The 12,881-nt window shown below is 43.2% G+C and overlaps 1 non-coding gene across 1 annotated transcript; it reads left to right on the top strand.

Annotated features, from left to right (window-relative positions):
* Positions 1-4,231: 4,231 nt before the first annotated feature.
* Positions 4,232-4,311, top strand: TRNAT-GGU. The gene has a single exon. It is a non-coding gene; the product is annotated as a tRNA-Thr (tRNA).
* The last annotated feature ends 8,570 nt before the right edge of the window (positions 4,312-12,881 follow it).

Genomic DNA, 12,881 nt, shown 5'->3' with positions numbered 1-12,881 from the left:
ACCAGGATAGTGTCCGGCTCTGCAAAATGAATTCCACATTCCACCATAGAGAGAATAATATTCTCACAAGTTCAATTTGCTGATGTATTTCGTGGCATGACGTCACACCACGGCCAAGCCTTTACTCGAATCGTTTTTATTGTTCCACCTCAGCGCGTTTAGCGAGGCGGTTTCCTTGGCACGTCTTGTCAAAGCAGAGATCGTGTTCCCTTATTCTGGGATTCTCATCAATACGGGCATGGGTAACCCAACCGTGCCCGCTGGCTCGCCCCCTCCATCGAAGGCGAGTCCCAAACGGTTACGGGGATGGCTCTTGGTATTCAACCCCTTTATAACGAGACAAAGGCATGTTCCTTTTCCTCAATCTATAATCGAATCCGCCCCTCGCCCCGAGTTCCAACACCCAAGGTTCCAGATTCAGGCGATTCGGACCTTTGACAATGTCCGAATCAGACCTATAGGGCTGGTGGATGCCCTCTTCCGTCACGGAAGAAGATGTGCTAAAGCTGAGAGACGCCAGGTATCTAACTGGCGAAATTTCACATAGGCTGCCCGTACAAGGGCAAGTTATTCCCACCCTTGATCCTGGTGAGAGCGTGGTGTTCGTGTCTCACTTCCGTCGGGGTTTAGGCTTCCCGATTGATCCCTTTGTGAGGGGGCTCATGTTTTATTATGGGCTGGAATTCCATGACTTGGATCCGGAGTCCATCCTCCACATCTCATCATTCATTGTCGTATGCGAAGCCTTCCTCCACACCACTCCTCACTTCGGATTGTGGCTCAAGACCTTCGACGTGGAGCCGAAGATGATCGAGGAGCGGCAGGCAGAGTGCGGAGGGGCATTTATAAGCAAGAGAGCTGACGCTCCATGGCCCGAGGGCCTTTTTCAAAAGGAGCTTGGTTTGTGGCAACATGAGTGGTTCTACATCACCGCTCCCAGGGGTACCAGATGGGTGGCGCCGCCTGAGTTTCGCTCGGGCCCTCCACAACGGCTGGCGTCATGGGTCAACAAAGGGCTTGACTGGGGGCCGTCCAAGGACGTGCCATTATTGCAGGGCCGTATCCGAGACCTCCGAGAGAGGGAGATCAATCTGGTTTTGGTGGCGCAGCTCATGCTAATTCGGCGCCTTCTGCCATGCAAACGTCACCCCCTCCGCTTGTGGGAATTCAATCCGGTGGGACCGCGAGCTCTCCAACACTTCATGGGCGCGACGCCCGTGGAGATGTATAAACTGTTCTTCGAATCACAAGAGATGTGTCCGGACCTAACCGAGGACGCAGGCCTGAGGTGCAATCGCCCGGATACTCAAGTAAGTAGTCTTGTGCCCGGACATGATGTCCATACATTTATCATAAACTTCCCCTTTAACCAGCTATCCCTTGAACAGGAGTGGATAGCAAAAGCAAAACTGATACGGTGTCCGCCCCCCTCCCTGAGATAACGCCGGATCCGGTGTTAATCAAGATGCTGGAGGTTGCGCCTTCGGAAGAGGGTGAGGGGGAAAACAGGAAAACTACCTCCTCCACTAGGGAGGCTTTTAAGAAAGGGGGGATCGAGAATCCCTCCTTCCATGAGGAGAAGAGGACCGCTTCTGGAGATCCGGAGGCCAGGGCCTCAAAGCGGGGGAAGAAATCTTCAGCAGAGGGCCCTGCGCCAGGAGAAGCCCCGGCCGCATTGTTTCCCCAAGGGAATCAACCCTCCAGCGAGCCGTAAGTAGAAAGGGGAGTTTTGTAATAAGGGACATCCCTATTTTTATTTCTGGAGATAACCGAAGTTTGACCTTGTAGTTCGGATCTCAGCCTTTCTCAGTAGAGCTCATCTTCGGGGTATCTTCGTTCGGAGATGACGGAGAGCGAAATGCCTCCATCTGGCGCACCGTCAGGCGGGGCGGACGACCCTGAGGTATCGTCGCGGAGGGTCTCCCTGAGTCCGGCAGGGCCAGAGAGTTCGGCACCAACTGTTGTACGGCTGGAGGAGCTGAAGGATCTGCTCGGGCGGGCATCTATCTCAGAAGATCACCGTACGTTGATGAGTATGGTGATTGAAAGGATTTCATCCGCTGAGAGCGGGTTGCATGAGGTCGTTAGAAGTTTGCTGACGGGGTTTGAGGTACACGAAGAATGATATACATTTTGACAGTTTTGCGCATGGTTTGCGCCCTGTATAGATAGTAGCCCCTGAGACTCGGTACGTTGTCAAAGGTGACAGCGTGCCGAGGATCATAATCTCAGTTGTAAGATGTCGCCTTTCTTATATAGGTGGCGGGGCATTCGGTGGCCAGCCGGACTGATGGATTGGCCGAAGTGAAGCGGCAACTTGACGTTGCGGATGCGGACATCGCGCTGGTCAATAAGCGACTTGACGAGTCACAAGGTATGTGGCTTCTCTGCAGACGCCTTGTAAGGGAGCTTGACGCTCGCGCCTTACAACATGTATGCTTAATGCAGATGGCACCGCTGCTATTGGGGACCTTCGGGCGGAGCTTGGCCGAGCCAAGGAGCAAGCCAGAAAAAGTAATGCAACTGCCTTGAAGGCGGCCGAAGAGCTAAAAGCCGAACAGGCTGTTCACTGCCGAAGCAGGGAGGAAATGGCTGAAATGGCCGTGAAGCTGAAGGATGCTACCGACCGCTATGAGTTTCTTGAAAGAGAACGCCGAGCGGAGCAAGAGGACCTGAAGAAGGCCTCCGCCGAAGCCAAGGATGTCCGCTCCGCGATGAGGTCTATAAAGGAGGAGCTACGTCAGGCCGGGGATATTGCGGCTGGAAAGCCTTTTCTGCTGTGTAGGAAATTCACAGATCCGAAGTATGCTCAGTTGAGCCAGTTGTGGGGTGCGGAGGATGCTTATATGAATTTGGCGGCAAGTGCCGCAGACGCAGTCGCGCACTTCCAGGGCCAAAAGGATCACGGAATGGAAGAGCTTTTTTGGTCGCAATTCCATAGTCTGGAGCGTGCACTTCCATTAACCGATCGGTTAGCCGAGTGGGCTGAGCTGAATAGGTTGTCCGGACTTGCCATGAAGGATGTTGTGGCTCATTTGTGGCCGGAAGGGGCCGAGCCGAAGAGTTATTTTGGCTTGGTGCAGCAGTTCCTTGATGCGGTGCCTCATATCAAGGCGATGAAGCGGTCGGCATGCATAGAGGGTGCATGGATGGATCTCGCCCATGTCAAAACATACTGGGCGGAGATGGAGGCCACCGATGTTGCATCCCAGGACTCGGACAGAAGCCGATTACCAGCTGAGCACTATTTTGAGGAAGTTCTGCAGGGCGCTCGTTTAATAGAGTCACAGTGCTCGAAAAACGTTATGTTCAAATGACATGTATGATTTGTGAAACCATGTTTCAAATATAATATAAGGCCTTTGTATACTTGGGCGTTCAAGTGTTGGAGTACCTCCTGTGCGGCCGTTAACGTATATGTGTATATAACATGAAAGATGGCAGTCCTCGGCTTCAGCCCCCACGCACATAGTGCGGGGGTGTTTGCAAAAAAACGCATTTTCACACTTAATCCAACGTCTTGGTCCTGTGAAGGAGGTGATATTGTAGCAAACTAGGCAACCGGACTATAATGCTTTATCACTTTCACTTAGCCATAGGAGTTCGATGGTGGGGCTACTATATAGCCCCTATGGGCACTGCGCTCTCCGAATTTCGGGGCGCGTATGTGCCTGACTGGGAAACGGTCCTTCGTTAAAGCGGAGGAATTCTAAACATTCCGGTGGTCGATCGAGTGGTTGACCAGTCTTTCGCTATATCATGACAGTCAGTTTTCGGCTTTCTCTACTTAGGTGCTCACCTGGACGAACCGGGGCACAATTGTAGTAGTTCTCCTGGTGCCGCGTTAGCCGATAGAGCGGAACGTAAGGCAGCAAAACACAGGAGCCGGGCAAACTCAACATTTGACCAAAGACATGATTCGCAGCTGATGCATATAAGGCCTAACTCGAGACGCCGAACACTCCCTAAGGTAATCGGTCTTTATGAAAACGGGCAGAACAATGCCCTAAGCCCCTAGTGTCCAGGTACGCGCAAAAATTTCTGACGTGGCCAATGCCAAAACGCTAGATTCCTCCTCGATATAGCAAAAAACCGGGGGATGTATATCAACAAGAGACAGTAAAAAAGGTTTACGCAGGGTCTTAATCTGAAAAGAATCCTTGCATCGGGTCCCTACTGCACGTCTGCGCCTGTGTCTCCGTTGTGTCGTATCCTGGACGGGTGTCGCACGGCGTTCATCTTCATAGCTCAGTTGGTTAGGGCACCCGCTTGGTAAGCGGGAGGTCTTGAGTTCAACTCTCAATGAAAGCACCAATGTCGGTGTCAAAACTAGCGGATCTCGGGTAGGGGGTCCCGAACTGTGCGTCTAGGCGGATGGTAACAGGAGACAAGGGACATGATGTTTTTACCCAGGTTTGGGCCCTCTCGATGGAGGTAAAACCCTACGTCCTGCTTGATTTATATTGATGATATGGGCATTACAAGAGTAAATCTACCACGAGATCAAGGAGGCTAAACCCTAGAATCTAGCCTATGGTATGATTGTTGTTCGTCCTATGGACTAAAACCCTCCGGTTTATATAGACACCGGAGAGGGCTAGGGTTACACAGAGTCGGTTACAATGGTAGGACATCTATATATCCGTATTGCCAAGCTTGCCTTCCACGCCAAGGAAAGTCCCATCCAGACACAGGACGAAGTCTTCAATCTTGTATCTTCATAGTCTTGGAGTCCGACCAATGATGATAGTTCGGCTATCCGGACACCCCCTAGTCCAGGACTCCCTCAACGGCCACTATACTTTATTTTCAAAATAGTGGAAATACATTCATAAGACAATGTATTCACACAGATACCTGATGGAGGGCTCACAACTGATTTGACAAAAATCAATATCAGTTATGTATGCATCACGTATGTGCTTTTATCAATTACTATAACCTTTCTTTCTTCCCTAGCAATTCAGATCTAATTTAACAAATAATAGAAAATTCCAAGAGTCTAATTGCTAGAAAAAATATTAGAAACAGTAATTTGATAATCGTGCTATGCATGCCTAAAATTTATTTCATAGAGAGAGGACATGGTAAGGCAAAGGAAAGATATGCACCTGTTCGTACAAACACAGGGTCAAGGGAAAATGGGGATGGATAAGAGTCGCCGCCTCTGTTGCTGGATGCGGAAACTCCGCTCAACAATGCGGGCATCGGAGGAGATTGCAGATTCAGCGGGGACGACCTACCACACGGCAAAGGGGAACGGTCGGATGGCTGCCGCTACAGCCGGCGTTGCGATGTGGTTCGGAGGAACGACTTTCTGAGGTTACTGATGTACGTTGTCAACGAGAGCCACTGGCGCAGCGACTCTCATGGGCCGATCTGGCGAGCAAACTAGACAGGACACCAGCGCCGACCGCGGCCGGCGAACACGCCGACGACCCAAGCAAACAATCTATCACTGATAAACATGCACACAGTAGTGTAAAGTGGAGTGATATGTTACTCCCTCTATAAGAGCGTTCAGAGCGTTTTTTTAGCGAAGTTTACAACGTTTAAATAGTGATCTTAACGCCTTTATATTTCTTTAGAGAGGAAGTACCAATTTAAATGCGGTAGAAAATTAAATTAGGTTTCATATATTAAAGGATTGTGTAATAAAATTATATGAGACCAATTTAAATTAACTCCGTACCAAATATGAGCAAAGAAAATGGGGATAATTATTTATCTTGCTTACAATTTAATCCAAATGAACATCACAATTCCCTTCAAATAAACTACTAGCTCTGTACAGTGATAAAATACAAGACGGTTTCAACAGAAAATACTAGCAAAAAATACCAATCTACATAATACGCATGTAATGGACTCCTAGAAAAGTAACTACAAATCATAGCGAAATATAATTGTTGAATATCCAGAACAAATACTAATTTTAATAAAAGAAATTAAATCTATAAAAAGATTTTTGTTTGTCAAAAGAATAAATTTAGCGCTCTTTATATTCAACCATTCATCAATTCAGACTCAGATACTCTTACATATGATCATCTATAGATCCAGATACTTCAACGGATGAACTAAATAGATGCTATTTATTGTGATGGTTTTATCCATCACAATAAATATGCTAGCCCGTGTGAATGCACGGGTTCACGTCTAGTGTGATTAATTCAAATTTGAACTACATGCACATGCTAAAGTGCATATAAAGTGGTTCAGAGTTGGAATATATGTCCTTGATTGCATGCTTAAGACCCATGCAAGAAATGAGAATGAATGTCAAATACCTTGCCACCGTCGCTCGGCTGCTAACATTGAGATACTTGGTTTTCAAATTCTAGTAAATTGAAAACACGTCTGAAATTTAAGAACCTTGACACGCTAGAATGGAATGGCATCAACATGCAGTGGTAAAAATATTGTCCCATTTGGGGCAGGTTGGGTTATATAAGCTTCTCACAACAAGCCTCATGGTTACTGTAGGGAATGTTTCACCTTTCTGGACGAAATGATATCTGTAGCCTCTTCTTGATTTCAATTCTTTTTCTAGTGACAACATAGAACAACATGAGTGTTGTGTTAATTTTGGCATTTAACGGGGTTCGTTTGGACATTTTTGTGCATTAATTAACCTTTAATTGCATTTATGTGCATAATTCAATTTGAACTACATGCACATGCTCTAACACATATAAATTGGTTGAAAATTGGTTGCATGCTTAGGTCTCATGCAAGAAATGGGAATGAATGTCAAACACCCTGCCACAGTCAGTCGGCCACAAACATTGAGATACCAGATTTTTAAATTCTAGTTATCCAAAACTTGTTTGTAATTCAAGAAACATGGCATGCTATCATGGAGCGGCATCAACATGCCATTGTAAAATTTTTGTCCCATTTGGGGCAGGTTTGGGTATAAGCTTCTCACAAACCAGATCTTCTCACAACAAGCCTAATGGTTTTAGTAGGGAACGTTTCACCTTTCTGGATGACACGATAGCCGTTGCCTCTTCTTGATTTCAATTTTTTCTCTAGTGTCAACATAGAACAACATGAATGTTGTGTTAAATTTTGGAATTTTTTAGGGTTCGTTAGTACATTCTTATGCATTAATTGAGTTTTCAATGCATTTGTGTGCGTAATCCAAATTTCAACTACATGCACATGCTCTATTGCATATAAATTGGTTGAAAATTCAAATTTGTGTCATTGGTTGCATGCTTACATCCCATGCAAGAAATAGGAATGAATGTCAAACACCCCGCCATCGTCATTCGGACGCAAACATTGAGATACCTAGTTTTTAAGTTCTAGTGAATCCAAATTCGTCCGCAATTCATGAAACCTGGCATGCTATCATGGAATGGCACCCGACATGTCGTGGTAAATTTTTTGTTCCATTTGGGGCAGGTTTGGGTATAAGCTTCTCACAAACCAGAGCTTCTCACAACAAGCCTGATGGTTTTGGTAGGGAACGTTTCACCTTTCTGGACGAAACAATAGCCGTTGCCTCTTCTTGATTTCAATTATTTTATGTAGTTTCAACATAGAACAACATGAGTGTTGTGTTAAATTTTGGAATTTTTCGGGTTTCGTTAGCACATTTCTTATGCATTAATTGAGTTTTCAATGGAATATGTGCAAAATTCAAATTTGAACTACATGCAGATGCTCTAATGCATATAAATTGGTTGAAAATTCAAATATGTGTCCCTGGTTGCATCCTTAGGTCCCATGCAATAAATGGGAATGAATGTGAAACACCCTGCCACCGTCACTCGGGCGCAAACATTGAGATACCTGGTTTTTAAATTATAGTAAATCCAAAACTCGTCTGAAATTCATGAAACCTGGCATGCTATCATGGAATGGCACCCGACATGCCATGGTAATTTTTTGTCCCATTTGGGGCAGGTTTGGGAATAAGCTTCTTAGAAACCAGAGCTTCTCACAACAAGGTTGATGGTTTCGGTAGGGAACGTGCCACCTTTGCGGACAAAACGATACCTGTTGCCTATTATTGCTTTAGAAAAGATTCTAGTGGCAACATAGAACAACAGGAGTGTTGTGTTAAATTTTGGAATTTTTCGGGGTTCGTTTGGACATTTTTATATATTAACTGGGTTCTAGGCATTTTATGTGCATAATTCAAATTTGAACTACATGCACATGCTAAAGTGCATATAAAGTGGTTCAGAGTTGGAATGTGTGTCCTTGGTTACATGCTTAAGTCCCATGCAAGAAATTAGAATGAATGTCAAATACCTTGCCACTGTTGCTTGGCTGCTAACATTCAGATACTTGGTTTTCAAATTGTAGTAAATTGAAAACACGTCTGAAATTTAAGAACTTTGACACGCTAGCATGGAATGGCATCAAGATGCAGTGGTAAAAATATTGTCCCATTTGGGGCAGGTTGGGGTATATAAGCTTCTCACAAACTAGAGCTTCTCACAACAAGCCTCATGGTTACGGTAGGGAATGTTTCACCTTTCTGGACGAAATGATGTCCATAGCCTCTTCTTGATTTCAATTCTTTTTCTAGTGACAACATAGAATAACATGAGTGTTGTGTTAAATTTTGGAATTTATCAGGGTTCGTTTGGACATTTTTGTGCATTAGTTGTCCTTTTATTGCATTTATGTGCATAATTCAATTTGAACTACATGCACATGCTCTAATGCATATAAATTGGTTGAAAATTCGAATTTGTCTCCTTGGTTGCATGCTTAGGTCACATGCAAGAAATGGGAATGAATGTCAAACACCTTGCCACCATCACTCGGCCACAAACATTGAGATACCTGATTTTTAAATTCTAGTTATCCAAAACTTGTTTGTAATTCTTGAAACATGGCATGCTATCATGGAGCGGCATCAACATGCCATTGTAAAATTTTTGTCCCATTTGGGGCAGGTTTGGGTATAAGCTTCTCACAAACCAGAGCTTCTCACAACAAGCCTAATGGTTTCGGTAGGGAACGTTTCACCTTTCTGGACGAAACGATAGCCATTGTCTCTTCTTGATTTCAATTTTTTCTCTAGTGTCAACATAGAACAACATGAATGTTGTGTTAAATTTTGGAATTTTTCAGGGTTCGTTAGCACATTCTTATGCATTAATTGAATGCATTTTATGTGCGTAATCCAAATTTCAACTACATGCACATGCTCTATTGCATATAAATTGGTTGAAAATTTAAATTTGTGTCATTGGTTGCATGCTTGCATCCCATGCAAGAAATAGGAATGAATGCCAAACACCGTGCCATCGTCACTCGGACGCAAACATTGAGATACCTAGTTTTTAAATTCTAGTAAATCCAAATTCGTCTGCAATTCATGAAACCTGGCATGCTATCATGGAATGGCACCCGACATGTTGTGGTAAATTTTTTGTCCCATTTGGGGCAGGTTTGGTATAAGATCCTTACAAACCAGAGCTTCTCACAACAAGCCTGATGGTTTTGGTAGGGAATGTTTCACCTTTCTAGATGAAACGATAGCCGTTGCCTCTTCTTGATTTCAATTTTTTTATGTAGTTTCAACATAGAACAACATGAGAGTTGTGTTCAATTTTGGAATTTTTTGGGTTTCGTTAGCACATTTCTTATGCATTAATTGAATTTTCAATGGAATATGTGCAAAATACAAATTTGAACTACATGCAGATGCTCTAATGCATATAAATTGGTTGAAAATTCAAATCTGTGTCCCTGGTTGCATGCTTAGGTCCCATGCAATAAATGGGAATGAATGTGAAACACCCTGCCACCGTCACTCGGCCGGAAACATTGAGATACCTGGTTTTTAAATTCTAGTAAATCCAAAACTCGTCTGAAATTCATGAAACCTGGCAAGCTATCATGGAATGGCACCCGACATGCTGTGGTAATTTTTTGTCCCATTTGGGGCAGGTTTGGGAATAAGATTCTCACAAACCAGAGCTTCTCACAACAAGGTTGATGGTTTTGGTAGGGAACGTGCCACCTTTGGGGACAAAACGATACCCGTTGCCTATTATTGCTTTCGAAAAATTCTAGTGTCAACATAGAGCAACAGGAGTGTTGTGTTAAATTTTGGAATTTTTCGGGGTTCGTTTGGACATTTTTATATATTAAGTGGGTTCTAGGCATTTTATGTGCATAATTCAAATTTGAACTACATGCACATGCTAAAGTGCATATAAAGTGGTTCAGAGTTGGAATGTGTGTCCTTGGTTACATGCTTAAGTCCCATGCAAGAGATTGAGAATGAATGTCAAACACCTTGCCACCGTTGCTCGGCTGCTAACATTCAGATACTTGGTTTCTAAATTCTAATAAATTGAAAACACGTCTGAAATTTAAGAACCTTGACACGCTAGCATGGAATGGCATCAACATGTAGTGGTAAAAATATTGTCCCATTTGGGGCATGTTGGGGTATATAAGCTTCCCACAAACTAGAGCTTCTCACAACAAGCCTCATGGTTACGGTAGGGAATGTTTCACATTTCTGGACGAAATGAAATCCGTAGCCTCTTCTTGATTTCAATTCTTTTTCTAGTGACAACATAGAACAACATGAGTGTTGTGTTAAATATTGGATTTTATCGGGGTTCGTTTGGACATTTTTGTGCATTAATTGACCTTTATTGCATTTATGTGCATAATTCAATTTGAACTACATGCACATGCTCTAATGCATATAAATTGGATGAAAATTCGAATGTGTCTCCTTGGTTGCATGCTTAGGTCACGTGCAAGAAATGGGAATGAATGTCAAACACCCTGCCACCATCACTTGGCCACAAACATTGAGATGCCGGATTTTTAAATTCTAGTTATCCAAAACTTGTTTGTAATTCTTGAAACATGGCATGCTATCATGGAGTGGCATCAACATGCCGCTGTAAAAAAAATTCCCATTTGGGGCAGGTTTGGGTATAAGCTTCTCACAAACCAGAGCTTCTCACAACAAGCCTAACGGTTTCGGTAGGGAACGTTTCACCTTTTTGGACGAAACGATAGCCGTTCTCTCTTCTTGATTTCAATTTTTTCTCTAGTGTCAACATAGAACAACATGAATGCTGTGTTAAAATTTGGAATTTTTCAGGGTTCGTTAGCACATTCTTATGTATTAATTGAGTTTTCAGTGAATTTATGTGCGTAATCCAAATTTCAACTACATGCACATGCTCCATTGCATATAAATTGGTTGAAAATTCAAATTTGTGTCATTGGTTGCATGCTTACATCCCATGCAAGAAATAGGAATGAATGTCAAACACCCCGCCATCATCGCTCGGACGCAAACATTGAGATACCTAGTTTTTAAATTCTAGTAAATCCAAATTCGTCTGCAATTCATGAAACCTGGCATGCTATCATGGTATGGCACCCGACATGTCGTGGTAAATTTTTTGTCCCATTTGGGTCAGGTTTGGGTATAAGCTTCTCACAAACCAGAGCTTCTCACAACAAGCCTGATTGTTTTGGTAGGGAATGTTTCACCTTTCTGGACGAAACGATAGCCGTTGCCTCTTCTTGATTTCAATTTTTTATGTAGTTTCAACATAGAACAACATGAGTGTTGTGTTAAATTTTGGAATTTTTCGGGGTTCGTAGCACATTTCTTATGCATTAATTGAGTTTTCAATGGAATATGTGCAAAATTCAAATTTGAACTACATGCAGATGCTCTAATGCATATAAATTGGTTAAAAATTCAAATCTGTGTCCTTGGTTGCATGCTTAGGTCCCATGCAATAAATGGGAATGAATGTGAAACACCCTGCCACCGTCACTCGGCCGCAAACATTGAGATACCTGGTTTTTAAATTCTAGTAAATCCAAAACTCGTCTGAAATTCATGAAACCTAGCATGCTATCATGGAATGCACCCGGCATGCTGTGGTAATTTTTTGTCCCATTTGGGGCAGGTTTGGGAATAAGCTTCTCACGAACCAGAGCTTCTCACAACAAGGTTGATGGTTTCGGTAGGGAACGTGCCACCTTTGGGGACAAAACGATACCCGTTGCCTATTATTGCTTTCGAAAAATTCTAGTGTCAACATAGAACAACAGGAGTGTTGTGTTAAATTTTGGAATTTTTCGGGGTTCGTTTGGACATTTTTATATATTATGTGGGTTCTAGGCATTTTATGTGCATAATTCAAATTTGAACTACATGCACATGCTAAAGTGCATATAAAGTGGTTCAGAGTTGGAATGTGTGTCCTTGGTTACATGCTTAAGTCCCATGCAAGAAATGAGAATGAATGTGAAACACCTTGCCACCATTGCTCGGCTGCTAACATTCAGATACTTGGTTTTCAAATTCTAGTAAATCGAAAACACGTCTGAAATTTAAGAACCTTGACACGCTGGCATGGAATGGCATCAACATGCTGTGGTAAAAATATTGTCCCGTTTGGGGCAGGTTGGGGTATATAAGCTTCTCACAAACTAGAGCTTCTCATAACAAGCCTCATGGTTATGGTAGGGAATGTTTCACCTTTCTGGACGAAATGATATCCATAGCCTCTTCTTGATTTCAATTCTTTTTCTAGTGACAACATAGAACAACATGAGTGTTGTGTTAAATTTTGGAATTTATCGGGGTTCATTTGGACATTTTTGTGCATTAATTAACCTTTTATTGCATTTATGTGCATAATTCAATTTGAGCTACATGCACATTCTCTAATGCATATAAATTGGTTGAAAATTCAAATTTGTCTCCTTGGTTGCATGCTTAGGTCACATGTAAGAAATGAGAATGAATGTCAAACACCCTGCCTGTTGGGGAACGTAGCAGAAATTCAAAATTTTCCTACGATTCACCAAGATCTATCTATGGAGAGACTAGCAACGAAGGGAAGGAGAGTGCATCT

Source organism: Triticum dicoccoides, chromosome 7B (assembly GCF_002162155.2).
Source record: "Triticum dicoccoides isolate Atlit2015 ecotype Zavitan chromosome 7B, WEW_v2.0, whole genome shotgun sequence".
NCBI classification, from domain to species: Eukaryota; Viridiplantae; Streptophyta; class Magnoliopsida; order Poales; family Poaceae; genus Triticum; species Triticum dicoccoides.
This window is presented reverse-complemented; position numbering and strand designations above follow the sequence as displayed.